The sequence below is a fragment of the Pristiophorus japonicus genome, chromosome 2, assembly GCF_044704955.1.
Source record: "Pristiophorus japonicus isolate sPriJap1 chromosome 2, sPriJap1.hap1, whole genome shotgun sequence".
Taxonomy (NCBI): Eukaryota; Metazoa; Chordata; class Chondrichthyes; family Pristiophoridae; genus Pristiophorus; species Pristiophorus japonicus.
Genome location: NC_091978.1, coordinates 217,629,006 through 217,651,192, shown reverse-complemented (window position 1 = coordinate 217,651,192; position 22,187 = coordinate 217,629,006).

The window sequence follows — 22,187 nt, the reverse complement described above, 5'->3', positions numbered from 1 at the left end:
GATCACATCCTTTATTAACAGAGCTACCCCACCTGCTTTTCCTTTCTGTCTATCCTTCCAAAATGTAAATACCCCAGAATATTCAGTTCCCAGCCTTGATGTCCTTGTAACCACGTCTCTGTAATGGCTATCATATCAAACCTTTTTATTTCTATTTATGCCGTCAACTCATCTATTTTGTTACGAATGCTGCATGCAATCAGATAAAGAGATATTAATGTTGTCTTTTTACCATGTTTCATTATTCTGACCCAACTTTCTGATGCACTCTTATGTTTAGACACTCTGTCCCTTCCTGTCACACTCTGGTTATCATTACCTTTCTCTTTGACTTTTTAAATTTCCACTCACCTGAATGGGTAGTTTGCCAACACACCATGGATCCAAATGACAGAGGCGAGCGACCTAATTCACCTCATTAAATCCTTGTTGTTAGACCTGTAACAGGAATTTTAACAATTAATACTTGACCCTCTCACCTTGGTCCTCGGGTTTGGACCAGGATCAGCTCCGCCACCAGCAGCAGCAATAACACCAGTAAACTTGACCTCAATAACCTGATGCTCCACAGGAGAGAGAGCATTAGTGCAGGGCTGCAGCACGCTGGAGTCGATACCCCCAATACAATATACAGGCAGAGAATGAGCTTCCTCAACATGACTGAGAGCAGTGCCAAAGGAGGTTCAGGTTATTGTGCCAGGTCATCGCAGACATATGCAGCTTGCTGGAACAAGACCTGTAGCCCAGAAGAGCGGATGGATACTGCTTACCTGTCAAAAGCTGTCAAAGTCACCAGCGCCCTCAACTTCTTCCAGGGATCTGCAGCAGACATTTGTGGTATCTAATAGTTGGCCACCCATAGATGTATCACAAAGGTCACCGATGCCATGTTTAACAAGTCAGCCAATTATGTTAACTTTGCCATGATGAAATCAGTATTAGTGAGCATGCACTCAGTGTTGCCACTCTGGCTGGCTTCCCACACATGCAGGTCATCATCGACTGCACACATGTGGCCATCAGGGCACCTCACATCACCCAGGAGTATTGCGAACTGCAAGGGCTTCCACCCTCTCACTGTGCAGCTGGTCTGCAACCATCGGAAAATCATCATGCATGTGTGTGTCAAATTCGCTGACAACTGCCATGACTCTATCATCCTGCGCCAGTCCACTCTCCCTCAGCTCTTCACACTGCAAAACGCACTTCCTGGCTGGCTGCTTGAAGTCAAGGGCTATCCACTGAAAACGTGGCTCATAATACCCCTGAGGAGGCAAAACAGGGAGGGTGAGGAACGTTACAATGACAGCCCATGTCCCGCAGGTGTGTCATTGAGCAAACAATAGGCATGCTCAAGATTTGCTTCAGATGTCATGACAGATCTGGAGGAGCCCTTCAGTACGCAACAGCCAGGGGCTCCAGAATCGTTATCTGTTGTGCGCTGCAGAACATATCGTAGCAGCAAGGATTAGAGCTCCATAAGGAGCAAGGCGCAAGGAGGAGGAGGAGGAGCGTGAGCTGGAAGATGAAGAAGAGGAGCAGGAGGAACCTGAGGTCCAGCTGGCATCAGCACCGGAGCACATTGCTGCCCGGGAGGCCCAGGATGGTCTCATCATGGCCAGATTTACTTAATTACTGCATTGCGTCCATATGGCTGCCACAAGGCTGTGCCAAGTTCCCTCCCCTCCCCCTCTCCCCACAACAACACCATGAAGCATCCCTACAATGAATAAGTCATTCTTTCACACTGACCCCCATTGTCTCACCATTCACTCCAACCCACAAAGCCACTTCCAAAGTAGCAGACAGTGATAAAAATAAATATTTTTATATGTGTGATAACAGTAACGGAACCATAAAAACATAGAAACATAGGAGCAGTAGTAGGCCTTTTGGCCCTTCGAGTCTGCACCACTATTCAATATGATCATGGCTGTTTCTCTATCTCAACACCATATTCCCGCTTTCTCCCCATATACCTTGATGCCTTTTGTTTTGAGAAACCTATCTATCTCCCTCTTAAATATATTCAGTGCTTGGCCTCCACAGCCTTCTGTGGTAGAGAATTCCACAGGTTCACCACCCTCTGAGTAAAAAAATTTCTCCTCATCTCGGTCCTAAATTTCCTACCCCGTATCCTGAGACTGCGATCCCTTGTTCTAAACTTACCAGCCAGGGGAAACATCCGCCCCACATCCAGTCTATCCAACCCAGTCAGAATTTTATACGTTTCAATTAGATCCCCTCTCATTCTTCTAAACTCTAGTGAATACAGGTCTAGTTGACCCAATCTCTCCTCATATGACAGTCCTGCCATCCCAGGAATCAGTCCGGTGAACCTTCGCCGCACTCCCTCTATGGCAAGTATATTGTTTCTTAGGTAAGGAGACCAAAACTGCACACAATACTCCAGATGTGTTCTCACCAAGGCCCTGTATAACTATAGTAAGACATCCTTGCTCCTGCTCTCAAATCCTCTTGCAATAAATGCCAACATACCATTTGCCTTCCTAACTGCTTGCTGCACCTGCATGTTTGCTTTCAATGACTGGTGTACAAGGACACCCAGGTCCCTCTGTACATCGACACTTCCCAAGCTATCACCATTTAAATAATACTTTGTCCTTATGTTTTTCCTACCAAAGTGGATAACTTCACATCCACGTTACACTGCATCTGCCATGTATTTGCCCACTCACTCAACCTATCGAAATCGCCTTGCAGCGACTTTGCATCCTCCTCACAACTCACAATCCCACCTAGTTTTGTGTCATCAGCCAATTTGGATATATTACATTTGGTTCCCTCATCCAAATCATTTATATATATTGTGAATAGTGGGGCCCAAGCACTGATCCCTGTGGTAGCCCACTAGTCACTGCTCACCATCCCGAAAAAGACCCGTTTATTCCTACTCTCTGTTTCCTGTCAGTTAACCAATATTCAATCCATGCCAATACATTACTTCCAATCCCATGCGCTTTAATTTTGCACACTAACCTCTTATGTGAAACTTTATCAAAGGCCTTCTGAAAATCCAAATACACTATATCCACTGGTTCTCCCTTATCTATTCTATCAGTTACATCCTCAAAAAATTCCATTAGGTTTGTCAAACGTGATTTTCCTTTCATAAATCCATGTTGACTTTGTTTAATCCTGTTGATATTATCTAAGTGTGCCATTATCACATCCTTTACAATAGACTCTCGCATTTTCCCTACTACTGATGTTAAGCTAACCGGTCTGTAATTCCCCATTTTCTCGCACCCTCCTTTTTTAAATAGTGGGGTTACATTTGCCACCCTCCAATCTGCAGGAACTGTTCCATAATCTATAGAATTTTGGAAGATGACAACCAATGCATCCACAATTTCCATGGCTACCTCTTTCAGTACTCTGGGATGCAGATCATCAGGCCCTGGGGATTTATCAGCCTTCAGTCCCATTAGTTTCTCCAAGACTATTTTCTTATTAATAATCATTTCCTTTAATTCCTCTTGTTCACTAGATCCTTGTTTCCCTAGCATTTCTAGGAAGTTATTTGTGTCCTCTTTCGTGAAGACAGAACCGAAGTATTTATTTAATTGCTCTGCCATTTCCTTGTTCCCCATTACAAATCCTCCCATTTCTGTCTGTAAAGGACCTACATTTGTCTTTACTAATCGTTTTCTTTTTATGTAGTTGTAAAAACTTTTGCAGTTGGTTTTTATGTTCCTTGCAAGTTTACTCTCATACTCTATTTTTCCCCTCTAAATCAATCTCTTGGTCCTTTTTTTCTGAATTCTAAACTGCTCCCAATCCTCAGGCTTGCTACTTTTTCTGGCAACTTTGTATAACTCCTCTTTGGATCTAATACTATCCTTAATTTCTTTTGTTACCCATGGTTGGGCCAGTTTTCCTTTTGTGTTTTACGCCAGAAAGGGATGTATAACTGTTGCAATTCATGCATTCGTTCCTTAAATGTTAGCCATTGCCTATCCACCATCATGCCTTTTAATGAATCCTCCCAATCTATCATAGCCAATTCATTCCTCATACCTTCATAGTTTCCTTTGTATCGATTTAGGACCCTAGTTTCAGATTGTACTACTTCACTTTCCATCTTAAAAAATAATTCAATCATAACAATAACATTTCTTTATACACCCATGTGCATATCCTTTGCATCGACTTTTGTGTGATTTTTCTTTTATGCGTTCTTCTATGAGGTGCACCCCCTGTGGCTTTAGCAGAGGTTGAGCCAGGATGCTCACCTCCATGCTACGAATGTTTTGACACTTTTGATGGACATCCTCTGGGGTTTGGAGCCTGTGAGAGCCATGCCAAAGACTGCACCTCTTGCAACTGTGCAGGGGCAGACTCGGCCATCACAATCCAAGGAAGCACCTGGTGCTCTAACTGAGTGTGGGGACAATGGGGGAGAACTGGGAGCACTTTGAGAGGAGCCCCCACTTCCATGTCCCCTCTCACCATCATCCCTCTCATGGGCCACCCACACTTCCCTGCTAGCAAGGAGCAGGAGGGCCGCTTGCAGCACATCAGTGGGGCGATGAATGCCCAAGTCTATATTTACATCCCTCCTAGAGATGAGATCTATGAACCACTGACATCAGTTCTCCATAGCGAGCAATGCCAGAGGATGGGACGACATTGGATCTAGCCTGGAGGTGGCGGAGGTTGAACAGATTCCCATTTGTTCTATAATTTAGCTCCACTCCAGTGGGCAGCTTGCTAAGATTGAGATGAAGCATTGCAGCAAGGAAGATTGAAAAGAATGTTAGTGCGATGATGCACCCATGCTTGACTCCATTCTGGGCGTGGATTGGGTTTTTGGTGGATCCATTGATCAGGATCGTGGCTTACATGTCATCGTGGAGCAGATGGAGGATGGTGACAAAATTTTGAGGGCAGCCAAAACGGAGGAGCACTCTTCATAATACCTCATGGTTGACATTGTCAAAGGCCTTTGTGAGGTCAAAGAAGGCCATGTACAAGGGTTGGTGCTGTTCCCTGCATTTCTCTTGTAGTTGTTGCACAGTGAAGTCCGTTGTACCCCTTAGTGGACGGAATCCGCATTGCGACTCTGGGAGGAACTCTTCAGCCACAGGGAGAAGACGATTGAGAAGGATTCTTGCGATGACTTTCCCTGTGGCCGACAGCAGGAAGATTCCTCTGTAGTTATCGCAGTTGGACTTGTCGCCTTTTTTGAAGATGGTCACGATTACGCCATCTCTGTGATCTCCTGGCATGCACGGCTCCTTCCAGATAAGAGAAATGAGGTAATGTATTTGTGCCAATAGTGCTTCAAGCAAGTCCCAGATGGGCAGAGGAAACGCTTCAAGGACACCTTCAAAGCCTCCTTGATAAAGTGCAACATCCCCACCGATGACCGCCCATGACCGCCCAAAATGGAGGAAGAGCATTAGGGAGGGCGCTGAGCACCTTGAGTCCCATTGCTGAGATCAAGCAGAAAACAAGCGTAGACAGCGAAAGGAGCGTGCGTCAACCTAGGCTCCCACCCACCCTTTCCTTCAACCACTGTCTGCCCCACCTGTGACAGAGACTGTAGGTCCCACATTGGACTCTCCAGTCACCTGAGAACTCACTTTCAGAGTGGAAGCAAGTCATCTTCAACTCCGAGGGACTGCCTATGATGATGATGATGATGATAGCTAGCATGTGCTCATGTGAGTGATGCATTAACTGTTCCATGCAGGTGGTCATCCTTTCCATGCAAGAGCACATCATAGCCATCGCCTGCGACATTGTGGTGCTCACTTGTGAAGTGTGAGACACCAGCTGACAACACTACCCTATCTCATATAGGACCCACTGAGGTGTGCATATCTGTGCTGGTGCTGGGTGCGCTTGGGTCTGCTGATGGTGCATCCTCAGATGCTGGAGGTTCGTCTGAAGAGTTGTTTTTCTCCTCCGGCTGGATAGTGGGGTTTCTCTTGATGGACCTGTGGGAGAATAAAGCGATGATTTAAAAATATTAAATTAAGAATGGGTAACAATACCATTATGCACATGATGAACATTCATTGGCTACTGACATCAGTCACCATATGAGTGGCTGCTATATGCTATTTGGCTGTATGAGATGCATTTCTGTCACCAGGTTGTTGAGAGATCATTCTCTCACCTCCCACCTCCATCAGCTCTGCAACTCTAAGGATCTCCAGGGCCACCTCCTCTGCTGCACTCAAAGTACTGAAGAATGGAGGGCCACCTCTGGTTCTCTCCCTCTCCCTGCTATTGTGCACTCTCTTTTTCCTGCATTGAGGCAAAGGAGAATTAGTTTGAGTGAGAGTGATGGAATGAGTGTAAGGAATGTGTGGGTTACAGCTATAGATGGTGACTAGGGAGTGTGGTGCCAATGCCAATTGGCCTCTTTCTGAAATGTTACTTTGTACAATTACATTAGGATGAGGCTGTGTGAGGGGTTGGTTGTCAGATGGGGATGTGAGTATGTACATAGAGAGAGAGAGGGTTGAGGGGACGTGCAAAATATGTTGGTATGAGGAATGATATGCAGGAGTAGGCTTGGGAAGGCAGAGTGATGGGGATGTGGTGACAGGCACATTATGATGAAGGTGATGGTGACTTTGCACTCACCTTTCCTGATGTCATCAGAACATTGAAGTGCTTCCTGCACTTGATCCACATCCTTCTTACGACATCCCTACTGTTGACCTCCTCAACAATTTAGAGCCACCTCTCTTGTGGAGGTCTCTTCCGCCCATCAGCAGAGAAGAGGATCTTTCTGTGTGCTCTGAATCCCTCCACCAGAATATGTAGCAATTCATCAGAAAAGCAGGGTGCAGCCCTCTGTCTTTGGGTACTCATTTTTGTATTTCTCAGCAACAAACTCCTCTCCAATACTCCCTCCACACTCATACATGAACCGTCAAGTGCGATGTGGCCAAGGCTGCTTTAAATATTCCCGCTGGAAATGAGTCATCGATGACATCATCAGACCAGTACCATTTAATAGGGCCAGGAAACATGCATTGTCTGCCTTAATAGGGGCCATTATGCTAAAGTCGCTATGAAGAGCAGGCTGATCAATACATCGCGGTACCGACCCACTACACGGCCCGTAAGTACCCGACCCTACTTGATAGGGAAAATTCCAGCCAAACAGTCTAAAAAGGGAAGAGGTACATTTACTCATATTTCCCATTGACCGGGATACGGTGGTCCTGAAAATCTGCTGGTGGGGTGGTGGGGGGGGATAAATCCCCATGCCTGGATTTGTCTCCTCTTAGCGTTCTCTACAGTGGAAATACACCTAACATTGAATTGACCCAACCAATCACAGCAATGATTCACAGGCTTGATTGGCAGACATCTCAAGGATTCAAATCGAGATTTATCTTCTTATGAAGGTATCAGTACAAATATAATAATGCCACAACTGCAAATGAGTATTGAACTAAATTTGAAATCCTAACTTACCCAAATTCTGGAGTTCAATTGGATCACTCTTAAAGTTCCTGAAAGTCACATGCCACTACATCATCAGAAATAGTGGGCTCAGTGCTCCACCAGACCACCAGTGACAGGATGCCTGCTTTCCATCAGGAAGAAATCATACAAATAACATCCTCCCAATTGAATGAGCAGGCACATCCTGACATCCAGGCATCGAGATGTACCCCTTTCAGAAGATTTTGAGGACCACCAGGAATCATATCCCAGTCAAAAGACTGCCATAAATATGCAGGCCTTTGAGCGCACTCCCGGCATAACTCTGGTGGGAATCGTGCAGAAGAGCCAGATGCTAGAAATCTAATAAAGCAGAACTTTGATAGACCAGGTCCCAGTCTTACATCGAGGAAGCCATGGGCCTCAGAATGGGTAGAGGCTTTGCTCGTCCCTTAATGACAAGCAGCATAGCAGAGGGTGGGGCAATGGCGTGATTCAGAAAACCGAGAGTTCCTGCATCCTTTACCCCCTAAGGAACCCAACATATGATTGATGCTGTGACTCCTGATACTGAGCTGCTGAATGACGCGTCTGCCCAAGCCCTCCACTGCTGACCCCACCAGATTACACAAGGTCAGGGGAAGTCCCCTGATTTACATGTAAATCTTTTATAATATTGGGGCACATCTCATATTCCCGACATCCAAGGTGGTCTCAAGCTGCAGCAGAAATGGACCAGGCCAGTGCGGGGAGGGGAAAAGTTAGTGTAAGCGGATCCCTTGGAAGGAACCATTAGCTGCCACCAGAAGTTCCCTTTTCTGATTGGCCATCGTTTAATAATTTTTTTGTAAAACACCCTCTTTGTCTTTGTGGGTCTGGGCCACCATCCTGACCAAGACGATCCAGTTCATTACAGTCATTCAGCAGGTCAGTATCAGGAGTCACAGCATCAATCATATGTTGGGTTCCTTAGGGGGTAAAGGATGCAGGAACTCTCGATTTTCTGAATCACGCCATTGCCCCTATTTCTGATGATGTAGTGGCATGTGACTTTCAGGAACTTTAAGAGTGATCCAATTGAACTCCAGAATTTGAGTAAGTTAGGATTTCAAATTTAGTTCAATACTCATTTGCAATTGTGGCATTATTATATTTGTATTGATACTTTCATAAGAAGATAAATCTCGATTTGAATCCTCGAGATGTCTGCCAATCAAGCCTGTGAATCACTGCTGTGATTGGTTGGGTCAATTCAATGTTAGGTGTATTTCCACTGTAGAGAACGCTAAGAGGAGACATAATGGATGTTTTCAAAATTATGAAGGGTTTTGATAAAGTGTATAGGAGAGGATTATTTCCTTTGGTTCGGGCCAGTGGTTCTCAACCGGTGTTCCGCGGCACATTGGTGTGCCGTGAACCCTTCACAGGTGTGCCGCCAAATTGTGTAAAGGTATGGTGGACTTTAGCTGATTTCACAATGAAACACAAACCATTTAACTCTGAAATAGAAGGAGAGGTGGAGAGAGAGAGAGACAGACAGACACATATGTCATCTACCTATATGTATGATGCCACTGCTGTAGTAAACATTGCCAATATTGACAAATAACTATCAATTTATCTCTACTATTATCAAAAAAACAATGTTCTCGAGTTGTACAAGTAATAATGACAAGAAACAACACACACAAACAATTTAAATGTCCATACTCAGAACAAAATCCTTTGGCAAAATGTGTTTCCTTTGAGTACTCGACACCATCCCCAACCCTCCCACTCCCTTACTCCCTCCCATTACTGATAGAGAAGTGCGAGTGCCTGCCATTGAATGAGACTGTGTGTGTGTGAGTGTGTGTGTGTATAAGCGTGTGTATGTATATTTACGTTTGGGTGTGTATGTGCGTCTGTACCACGGGCGTAGCTAGGAGGGGCACTTGGGCCATGGCCACCCCAATCCAAAATAATAGTATGAAATCCTTCATGTGAAAAGCTTAAAATTTGATTATTAATTTGGATGAAAGAAATGAAAGACAAGTCTAACACATATGCAGTAAAAAGTGTAGTTTTTATAATAAAATGTCAAAAACTGTTTAATTACATTTAACCACATTTTTATTTATATTTTGTTATTTTTGTTTATTGATATGCAGCTTGATGAGCAAGAAATTGCTAAAATTCCGCTGTCTGACGATACAATTCGGAGAAGGATAAATGATATGTCATCTAATATTGAAGAAAATGTAGCCGAGAAACTTACAAACTCGAATTTTGCTTTGCAAATCGACAAGTCCGCCGACATTAGTGGTAAAGCACAATTATTAGCATTTGTTCGCTTCATTCATGAAAACGAGATATTGAACCAATTTCTGTGCTGTAGAGAACTTCCAGAAAATACTAGAGGTCAAGACATATTTGATTCTGTGAATTCATATTTGGAGGCTTGAAAATTTCATGGGACTCGTGTTGGAATCTGCACGGACGGTGTTCCATCTATGGTGGGATCTGTCAAAGGATTCATTACGCTTGCAAAAAAACATAATCCAAATATATTATTCACCCATTGCTTTTTGCATAGAGAAGCACTTGTTGCAAAGACATTATCGCTAGAATTAAAATCTGTGTTAGATCAAGTTGTTAATATTGTAAATTATATAAAATCAAGACCTTTAAAAACTCACTTGTTTAAACAGCTCTGCAAAGCTATGGATGCACAGCACGAATGTTTACTTTTGCATACAAAGGTAAGATGGCTTTCAAGGGGAAATGTCTTATGTCGTGTATTTGAACTTAAAGAAGAATTGTCAGTATTTTTTGAAAGAGAAGGAAACGATACCTTTTGCAAATACCTTAAGAGTGAAATGTGGTGTGCTAACTTAGCATATTTGGCAGGTATATTTAATTGTCTTAACAGCGTTAATACCAGTATGCAAGGGCGAAATGAAAACATTCTCACCTCTACGGACAAACTATTAGCTTTTCAGAAAAAAATTTCTATCTGGAAAAAGAGAGCAACAGAAAAAAACTTGAAATGTTCCCTTTGATGCCAAATCACAGGATTAAAAAGGTTGCTCCTATCGTGATAGAGCATTTGGCATCACTGGAAGACAACATCAAAAAATATTTTCCATCTTTGGATGTAGAGAAGTATGATTGGGTAAGAAATCCATTTTCTCCAATTAATACATCAGATTTTGATTTTACATTGCAAGAAGAAGAAGAATTGACTTCTATTTTGACAGACCGCAGTCTTAAAATTAAACATTCAGATATGTCTCTTGATGCTTTCTGGATTTCTATTAAAGACGAATATCCTGCAATATCAAAAAAAAGCCTTGATAATTCTGATGCAGTTTTCAACATCGTGTCTCTACGAATTAGGATTCTCAACTCTTACGAACATCAAATGCAAAAAACGGGAAAATCATAGCGAACTTGAGCATGAAATGAAAGTCGCCTTATCGATTATACGTCCTAATATTAGTGACATAACTAAAAAACGTCATGCTCAAGTATCACATTAAAATACTAATTTATCTATAATGTGAGGAATTATTATTTTATTATTTTATTATTAGTTTATTATTTTATTGTTACTTTCAGAATAAAAAATAATAAATAGCATACATGTGTACAATGTTGTATATCTTCATATACTGTGATTAATAAAATGTTTTTTAAATTTTCTGAAACTTGCTTTTTTAAAAATCTGTTCACCTTTTAATCCCTTCAAGTGTGCCGCCAAAAATTCTAGTATTCGAAAGTGTGCCGCGAACACAAAAAGGTTGAGAACCACTGGGTTAAGGAGTCAGTAGCCACAGGTTATTAATTTAAAATTGTTGCTCAAAGAGTAAGGAGAAATATTGGGAGAAGTTTCTTTACACAGAGGGTTGTTGAAGTATGGCATATTTTGCCACAGGGAGTAATTGAGGTAGAGACCATTGCATCGTTTTATGGAAAAAAATGGTTAAATATTTGAAGTAGAGAAAGATACAGAGATATGAGAGCAAGCTGGAGAGTAGGATTAGTTTTTGTTGGCAAAGAGCTAACAGAGACACAGCCGGCCATATGGCCTCCCTTTTTTTTATATTTGTTCATGGGATATGGGCATCACTGGCAAGGCCAGCATTTATTTCCCATCCCTAATTGCCCTTGAGTGGCTTGCTAGGCCATTTCAGAGAGCAGTTAAAAGTCAACCACATTGCTGTGGTCTGGAGTCACATATAGGCCAAGATCCTTAAGGCCAGCAGATTTCCTTCCCGAGACGATATTAGTGAACCAGATGGGTTTTTGCAACAATCCAGAAGTTTCATACAAAGCTACTGATGCGAGCTTTTTTATTCCAGATCTATTTAATTAACTGAATTCAAATTACCCAGCTGCCATGGTGGTATTTGAGCTCTTGTCTCTGGATTATTAGTCCAGGCCTCTGGAATATAATCCAGTAATATTACCAGTATGCTACCGTTTCTCTGTGTTGTAATTTTCCATGGCTCTACCTGTGCATCTGCCTGTGTTACTACATTTTTTTGTTAATTGACAATGCAGATGCATATTACATAGGATTACAGAGGATATATGGCACAGAAACAGGCCATTTGGCCCAACCAGTCCATTTATGTATTTATGCTCCACTCGAGCCTCCTCCCGTCATTCTTCATCTAAATCTATCAGCATAACTCTGTATTCCCTTCTCCCTCATATGCTTGTCTAGCCTCCCCTTAAATCTATCTATACTATTCGTTTCAACCGCTCTCTGTGATAGCGAGTTCCACATTCTCACCAATCTTTGGGTAAAGATGTTTCTTCTAAATTCCCTATTGGATTTCTTGTATTGATGGCCTCTAGTTATGCTCTTCCCCACAAGTGGAAACATTCTCTCTGTATCCACTCTATCAAAACCTTTCATAATTTTTAAGACTCTATTAGGTCACCCCTCAGCTTTCTTTTTTCAAGAGAAAAAAGACCCAGCCTGTTCATCCTTTCCTGAAATGTATACCCTCGCATTTCTGGTTATCGGAGTAGTTCCCTACATGAGATTCTTGCATTAAATATTAAATAATAATAATAAAAAATAATATTTTAATTTATATAATTGGTTGTAACACCACAACATCTCAGAATGCTTCATACTTTTTGAAGTACAGTGAATGTTGTGTGGGCAATTGCAGCAGTCATTCTGTGCCAGCAACATTCCACAAACAGCAATGAGATGAATGACTCGATAATCTCTTTGGTTGCAAGAAGGAATGTTGGCGAGGACACTGTGAGAACTCCTTGCCCTTCTTCAAATTGTACCATGTGATCTTTAACATTCATCTAAACAGGCTGAGCATTTCATTCAAAAGACATCTCCAATAATCCAACACTCCCTCAGTACTGGAGTGGAAAGTCTTAATATGAGGCTTGAACCCCTAGCCTTCTGATCCATAATCAGAAATATTTATTCTAGCTTAAACCGGAGTGAACAAGTGACACAAATCTTCTTTTTTCAGCAGATTGCATCAGTGAAAGAATTTGAGTCACTTTTTGTTCTGTCAGAAAAATGCTTTCACTCTCTCACTTACTCCCTTTCAGCTTCAATGATCTAAAGACCCAGCCCTTGATCTTTACTATGGTCCCACTCCGTGATGCATAAATGCCCCATTTACGGCCTTGCTATGGGTTTTCCAACCGATCTTTAGGCAAAGTTATGCCGGGAGACGGAGAGAAGTCCATGAACTACCACAGACACTCCCATCAGTGGCGAGGGAGGCTTGAGGGTCTCTACCCTGGCAATAAATTGATATTTTTTTAAAAGGTCAATCAGGATTCTCCTGAGTCGAGGATATTCGACTACTCTCCTTCCCCCACAGTACAATAAATGTTTAAAACTTTATTTAGAAAGGAAAGAATAAATTGATGTAAGAGCATTGAGGAGGTAACATTCCAGACATAGTAGCCAAAAAGCAGAAGCATTTAAAACATGAGGTAATGTCAGTAGGAAGTACTAACAGACTATTCATCTCTGCTTAGCACTTCAATGAGCGTTCTGTCACTTGAAAAATTAGTTGATTTCTATTAACAAAAGTGAGGAAAAGAATGATTTCTGCTTGATAACATTTTATTAGGTCATTAATGAGGAAAGTATGCAGCATTTTGTAGCTGTGTTCTTGAATTTATGGGCTCAATTTTGGCCAGGAGTTGCTCTGCTTTTTTTGGAGTAACTTGGTTTTTCTGGCGTAACTTAAAAATCCCCATTTTCCCCAATTAATTTGCACCAGCTTAACTGAAGTTAGTTACGATTTTTTTAGGTTAGTTTTTTTTTCTCAAAAGGGGGCGTTACCATCTACCTACGCCAGTTCTGCCCATTTAGGCAACTTTGGCCAGCTAATAGTTACTCCATTTCTACTTAGGCCAGCGTATGTGGCCACTTCAGAAAACCCTTGCGGAGAGTTAAAGAAATCGGCGCAGGTAGGTACATTGGAGACCATTCGGCCTGGGATAGGGGCGGGAAGCGGAGAGGACCTGCCTGCACCTAAACCACCAAGCCTTACAAACCACCAAACCTTGCAAAGAAAAAATACTAAGAGTTCAAAAAGAAATAAAAAATTGAAGTGAGTTCTACCTTCATCTTCAAACTCAGCCCAGGCAAGCAGCAGGCCAGCCAGTGCGGGAGGCCAGGGCTAGGGGCGGACAGGAGAACTGATAGAAATCACCGGCAGGCAGGAACACTATCCATTCTCCTGCTTGCCCCTAGCCCTGGCCGAGTGGCCTCCCAGTGCAATCGATCTCTTAGTGCTCCTGCCTGCCGGTGATTTCTAAGAGATGGATCGCACCGGGATGCCACTCGGCCAGGGCTAGGGGCGGGCAGAAGAACTGATAGTGCTGCTGCCTGCCACCCAGATTTTTCACCTCAACCACTATGCCTGGTAGTCCAACTCCAAGTGTAGATCACGCACTGTGCGTAGAACTTTGATAGCAGCCAAAAAGTTATCTTTTACCAGTTTGAACCCATGTCCCCTCGTCTTATGTTTCCAATTTATTTTAAAAGTAATATTCTGGATTTATATTTTCTATTATTTGTAATGTATATCTCGCTAAGATCACCACCAAGTTGAAATCCTGTTTCTCAAGTGTTTCCTCACAACTCAGACCCCTGACACTAAAGATCAACCTCATAACTCTTCTCTGCCCACCCCTAGCCCAACAAAAGCGGCAGAATAAATGCAGAGAACTTTACCTGAAGGAGCCCAGTAACACAGGGAGAAAGAACTTCGCCATGCTCTGAAACTGAGAGAGACCTACTGTTGTTGCATGACTGCTCATGTGCAGACATCACCAGCGGACTCCACTGCACATGTGCAGACGCCCCGGCACATTTTCCAGCGCAGAACGCTGGCTTCACTCCCGTCTTGACTGGCCACGCTGTGCGACTGCAGTGAAGAGGCCAGACAGCGGTCAAAGTGGCAACAACATTTTTTGGCGCACCTCGGAATGTAGATAAGCGGCGCAACTCTGGTGAGTGTGCCGAAAACGGGCTCGGCCAAAATTGAGGCCTACAAGTGGGCATTTTATTAGCGGTCAAACCTGGAAAGTTTCAGCTAAATAAATGTGAAGAGTACACAGGAATTTTTTTTGCTAGACAGCATGGGTGTGGCCGCTATTGGCAGGCATAACACTGCAGGTTGGGGGGCGCGGATAAAAGGAGATAGTAGTCTGGGACTTCAGAGAGTTTCGGAGGTGCATAAATTCCATCAAATTCTGAGCCAAAAATTGCGGTTGGAGGCTTCCTTCGGACGAATGCCTCTGACCTGAAGAAAATCTACGAAACTACCTGTTGGTCCCAGAGGAATATAGGATTATGGTCTGGGGCCTTCATTCGCTGTGCAGCATACGGGAACCTGTCTTCCACATACCGCAGCTGCTGGAGTCACGTGGGCCTGGACCACCAATCACTATCTAGTATTCTCATTGATAATAATGGGAGTTCTCCCATTACGGGCTCCCATTACTATCAATCATAATACCCTCCTAAAACACCGAAAAACAGCATAATAAATAAAAATAACATCTCACATATTTAAAATTAATTGAAATTAAATGTAATTAGATGTTTAAGAAAAAAATATATTTTGGGGATTTTTTAAAAATGTGTTTCAATTGGGTTAAAAATAAACTTACCTTAATAGACAGGATTTTTAATATAAAAATTAATGATTACATTTAATTTTTCTATGTTTTAAAAGTGTTATGCTGATAAAAGTAAGCTATGTGCCTTCTTTTACCAGGCGCAAAAGTTTGAAGGATATTTGCTGGGCATGAGTTGGGCAAACAGCCCAATCTCTGCCGTACGGATGTCCTTCTCCCAGGGATGCGTAGAATCTTTCTAAAGAATTTTTGACAGATCGGAAAAGCCAGTTTTCGACACATATACAATACGCCCCAAGAATCGGCTTTTGTGAGGCCTCGCCTGGTGCGTGCGCATTTCGTACGGACCCGGCGAGGCTGCAAATTTCACCCAACATCTCGGACAACAGAATCAACTACTTAAGCATGGCAGGGGAGCAGTACAAAGGACATTCATATTCAAAAGAGAGACCGTGGCTCAAACATGCAACCTGGGCCATAATAATCTGGGATAATCACCAGTGGAAATGAATGGCAGCACTCACCTCAACTTAATGCCACAGTCACTGACTGATGGGAGTAGGTTTTCAACTTGGGAACTGGGCGTGAAACTGGCTTCTATAATGTGTGGCTGATACATCAGTGTTATACCCGGGTGCCACATTGAAATAGTTTCTGCGATGTCTCAGGACTCAGCCACTTTGCTTTGAGACAACTTTTGCTTATTATCTGCAGAATTAATAAACCATAGATGGCAAGATATAGTAAAGTGAATTAATTTTATTAATTGTGCAGTGGTAGTGATGCATGTATTTTACATTTTTGGTTGGTCCAATTGCCTCTTTTGAGTCATAATCTTTTCTGTGCTGGTTGTACATGTGCTCTATAATGAAGTATTTCTATAGCTGAAGGAGTAGATGTTCCCATATGGATAGTTTTCATGCCACTGTTGATTTCTCAATGGTGTTGTTTAATATCTGGAGGCCTCAATTTACTCTGAATGACATAATATTTGTCAACAAAGGAAAGGTATTAAAGAGGGTGATAAGGGTAACAAAGTGATAATTGGTAACTGCTTTTGACTGACAAGGCAAAATAAACAGGTAGAAATCACCAGCTGAAAGACTAAAGGATAAATTGAATGCTCCCAACGGGAGTGCTGGTTGGGGAACTGGGGCTATCATATTGTCACCCTCTCTCTGACCCATACTCCCTTCAAGCATGGTTTCCTGAGGGAAGCCTTGTATGAAATTTGAAAGTATAATCAAGGAAGATTTTAACAGCCACACAGTTATCACTGAAGTTCCCCAAGGATCCTTGGCCACCTACTCTTCCTCACCTATATGCTGTCACTTGACAACAGTATCCTAAGACACTGGATCAGGTGCCACATGATCGCTGATGACTTTCAGCTTTACCTCTTCACACCAGCTCTTTCAACCCCATCCACTGTCTCTCTTGTCAGCTTGCTTGTCCAGACCTGGATGAGCTCCAATTTCATCTAATTAAAGATTGGGAAGACTGAATCCATCTTTTGGATCACATGGATGAATTATAACTATTGTACATCCCTGTCTGGTGTAAAAATAAAACAGGAAAGGTGGCTCAACCGTGGCTAACAAGGGAAATTAGGGATAGTGTTAAATCCAAGGAAGAGACATATAAATTGGCCAGAAAAATAAGCAAACCTGAGGACTGGGAGAAATTTAGAATTCAGCAGAGGAGGGCTAAGGGTTTAATTAGGCGGGGGAAAATAGAGTATGAGAGTAAGCTTGTAGGGAACATAAAAACTGACTGCAAAAGCTTCTATAGATATGTGAAGAGAAAAAGATTAGTGAAGACTAATATAGGTCCCTTGCAGTCAGAGTCAGGTGAATTCATAATGGGGAACAAGGAAATGGCAAACCAATTGAACAAATACTTTGGTTCTGTTTTCACGATGCTGAGGATGTTCAGTGAGTTGGTCACACCGCAGGTAAAGGTTACAAAGGCAGATAGAGGATGGGTGACCATCATGCAGAGCATGAGTAGGAAGGTTGTGCAGAAGTCCTCTGCTTAGATATTGTTGGGGGAGATGGCTCACCAGGGAAAGGCAGCAGCAGCCAAGTTCATGGCACAGTGGGCGGCTCTGCTGCACAGGAGGGCGGGAAAAAAGATTGGAAGAGCTATAGTGATAGGGGGTTCTATTGTAAGGGGGATAGGTAGGCGTTTCTGCGGTCGCAACTGAGACTCCAGGATGGTATGTTGCCTCCCTGGTGCAAGGGTCAAGGATGTCTCGGAGCGGCTGCAAGGCATTCTGGAGGGGGAGGGTGAACAGCCAGTTGTCGTGGTGCATATAGGTACCAACGATATCGGGAAAAAGTGGGATGAGGTCCTACAAGCTGAATTTTGGGAGCTAGGAGTTAAATTAAAAAGTAGGACCTCAAAGGTAGTAATCTCAGGATTGCTACCAGTGCCAAGTGCTAGTCAGAGTAGAAATAGCAGGATAGCTAAGATGAATATGTGGCTTGAGGAGTGGTGCAGGAGGGAGGGATTCAAATTCCTGGGACATTGGAACCGGTTCTGGGAGAGATGGGACCAGTACAAACCGGAAGGTCTGCATCCGGGCAGGACTGGAACCAATGTCCTAGAGGGGGTGTTTACTAGTGCTGTTGGGGAGGGGTTAAATTAATATGGCAGGGGGATGGGAACCTATGCAGGGAGACAGAGGGACATAAAATGGGGGCAGAAGCAAAAGATAGAAAGGAGAATAGTAAAAGTGGAGGGCAGAGAAACCCAAGGCAAAAATCAAAAAGGGCCACATTACAGCAAAATTCTAAAAGGACAAAGAGTGTTAAAAAGACAACCCTGAAGGCTCTGTGCCTCAATGCGAGGAGTATTCGTAATAAGGTGGATGAATTAACTGCACAGGCAGCTATTAACAATTATGATATAATTGGGATTACGGAGACATGGCTCCACGGTGACCAAGGCTGGGAACTCAACATCCAGGGGTATTCAACATTCAGGAAGGATAGACAGAAAGGAAAAGCGGGTGGGGTAACGTTGCTGGTTAAAGAGGAAATTAACGCAATAGTAAGAAAGGACATTAGCTTGGATGATGTGGAATCTGTATGGGTAGAGCTGCGGAGTACCAAAGGGCAGAAAACGCTAGTGGGAGTTGTGTACAGACCACCAAACAATAGTAGTGAGGTTGAGGATGGCATCAAACAAGAAATTAGGGATGCGTGCATTAAAGGTGCATGGGCGACTTTAATCTACATATAGATTGGGTTAAACAAGTTGGTAGCATTGCGGTGGAGGAGGATTTCCTGGAGTGTATTAGGGATGGATTTCTAGACCCAACTAGCCATCCTAGACTGGATGTTGTGTAATGAGAGAGGACTAATTAGCAATCTTGTTTTGTGAAGCCCCCTGGGGAAGAGTGACCATAATATGGTAGAATTTTTTATTAAGATGGAGAGTGACAGGGTTAGAACATAAGAACATAAGAACATAAGAATTAGGAACAGGAGTAGGCCATCTAGCCCCTCGAGCCTGCACTGCCATTCAACAAGATCATGGCTGATCTGGCCGTGGACTCAGCTCCACTTACCCGCCTGCTCCCCGTAACCCTTAATTCACTTATTGGTTAAAAATCTATCTATCTGTGATTTGAATACATTCAATGAGCTAGCCTCAACTGCTTCCTTGGGCAGAGAATTCCACAGATTCACAACCCTCTGGGAGAAGAAATTCCTTCTCAACTCGGTTTTAAATTGGCTCCTCCGTATTTTGAGGCTGTGCCCCCTAGTTCTAGTCTCCCCGACCAGTGGAAACAACCTCTCTGCCTCTATCTTGTCTATCCCTTTCATTATTTTAAATGTTTCTATAAGATCACCCCTCATCCTTTTGAACTCCAACGAGTAAAGACCCAGTCTACTCAATCTATCATCATAAGGTAACCCCCTCATCTCCGGAATCAGCCCAGTGAATCATCTCTGTACCCCCTCCAAAGCTAGTATATCCTTCCTTAAGTAAGGTGACCAAAACTGCACGCAATACTCCAGGTACGGCCTCACCAGTTCTGTTAATTCAGAGACTAGGGTTCTGAACTTAAGGAAAGGTAACTTCGATGGTATGAGACGTGAATTGGCTAGGATAGACTGGCAAATGATACTTAAAGATTTGACAGTGGATAGTCAATGGTAGACATTTGTAGATTATATGGATAAACTTCAACAATTGTACATCCCTGTCTGGAGTAAAAATAAAAAGGGGAAGGTAGCTCAACCATGGCTAACAAGGGAAATTAAGGATCATGTTAAATCCAAGGAAGGGGCATATAAATTGGCAAGAAAAAGCAGCAAACCTGAGGACTGGGAGAAATTTAGAATTCAACAGAGGAGGACAAAGGGTCTAATTAGAAGGAGAGGAAGTATGAGAGGAAGCTTGCAGGGAACATAAAAACAGACTGCAAAAGCTTCTAGACACAAGTGAAGAGAAACAGATTAGTGAAGACCAATGTAGGTCCTTTGCAGACAGAATCAGGTGAATTTATAATGGGGAACAAAGAAATGGCAGACCAATTGAACAAATACTTTGGATCTGTTCTTCACTAAGGAAGACACAAATAACCTTCCGGAAATACTAGAGGTTCGTGGGTGTAGCGAAAAGGAGGAACTGAAGGAAATCCTTATTAGTCAGGAAATTGTATTAGGGAAATAGTTGGGATTGAAGGCAGATAAATCCCCAGGGTTTGATAGGCTGCATCCCAGAGTACTTAAAGAAGTAGCCCTAGAAATAGTGGATGCATTGGTGATCATTTTGAAACATTCTATTGACTCTGGATCAGTTCCTATGGACTGGAGGGTAACTAATGTAACCCCACTTTTTAATAAAGGAGGAAGAGAGAAAATGGGGAATTATAGCCTGACATCGGTGATGGGGAAAATGTTGGAATCAATTATTAAAGATGAAATAGCAGTGCATTTGCAAAGCAGTGACAGGATAGGTCCAAGTCAGCATGGATTTATGAAAGGGAAATCATGTTTGACAAATTTTCTAGAATTTTTTGAGGATGTAACTAGTAGAGTGGACAAGGGAGAACCAGTGGATGTGGTGTATTTGGATTTCAAAAGGCTTTTGACAAGGTCCCACACAAGAGATTAGTGTTCTAAATTATGGTATGGGGGTAATGTATTGATGTGGATAGAGAACTGGTTGGCAGACAGGAAGCAGAGAGTGGGAATAAATGGGTCCTTTTAAGAATGGCAGGCAGTGACCAGTGGGGTGCCGCAAGGTTCAGTGCTGGGACCCCAGCTATTTACAATATACATCAATGATTTAGATGAAGGAATTGAATGTAATATCCCCAAGTTTGCAGATGAAACTAAGCTGGGTGGTGGTGTGAGCTGTGAGGAGGATGCTAAGAGGCTGCAGGGTGACTTGGACAGGTTAGGTGAGTAGGCAAATGCATGGCAGATGCACTATAATGTGGATAAATGGGAGGTTATCCACTTTGGTGGCAAAAACAGAAAGACAGAATATTATCTGAATCGTGACAGATTAGGAAAAGGGGAGGTGCAATGAGACCTCAGTTTCATGGTCCATCAGTCATTGAAGTTTGGCATGCAGGTACAGCAGGCGGTGAAGAAGGCAAATGGCATGTTGGCCTTCATAGCTAGAGGATTTGAGTATGGGAGCAGAGAGGTCTTACTGCAGTTGTACAGAGCCTTGGTGAGGCCACACCTGGAATATTGTGTTCAGTTTTGGTCCCCTAATCTGAGGAAGGACGTTCTTGCTATTGAGAGAGTGCAGCGAAGGTTCACCAGATTGATATGAGGAGAGATTGGATCAACTAGGCTTGTAACCACTGGAGTTTAGAAGAATGAGAGGGGATCTCATAGAAACATATAAAATTATGATGGGACTGGACAGGTTAGATGCAGGATGAATGTTCCCGATGCTGGGGAAGTCCAGAACCAGGGTTCACAGTCTAAGGATAAGGGGTAAGCCATATAGGACCGAGATGAGGAGAAACTTTTTCACCCAAAGAGTGATGAACCTGTGGAATTCTCTACCACAGAAAGTTGTTGATTCAGTTCGTTGGATATATTCAAGAGGGAGTTAGATGTGACCCTTAGGGCTAAGGGGATAAGGGGCTATGAAGAGAAGGCGGGAGTGGGGTACTGAAGTTGCATGATCAGTCATGATAGAATGGCCTGTTCCTGCACCTATTTTCTATATTTCTATGTTTCTATGTTTTCGGCCCTCACCACAAACTCTTTACCTTTGCCTCCAATTCCATCCCCATGCCCCCAATGTCTCAAGTTGAATCAGACTGTTCGCAACGTTCGAGACCTCTTTGACCCTGAGTTAAGCTTCTGACTTCCTTTCCTCACCATCCAAAAGGCTGCCCACTGCCATCTCTGTAACATCACCCATCTGCATCCCTACTGCAGCCCATCTGCTGCTGAAACATTCATCTCTGTGTTTCTCAGCTCCAGACTTGACTATTCTGATGCTGTTCTGGCCAGCTTTAATTCATCCAAAACTCTGATTTCCATATTCTATCCCACACTATGTTGCCTTCACCCATCAACCTAGTGCTCACTGACCTAGAATCAGTAATTAACATAACTGGTATGCAGTTTGCAGTATTTACC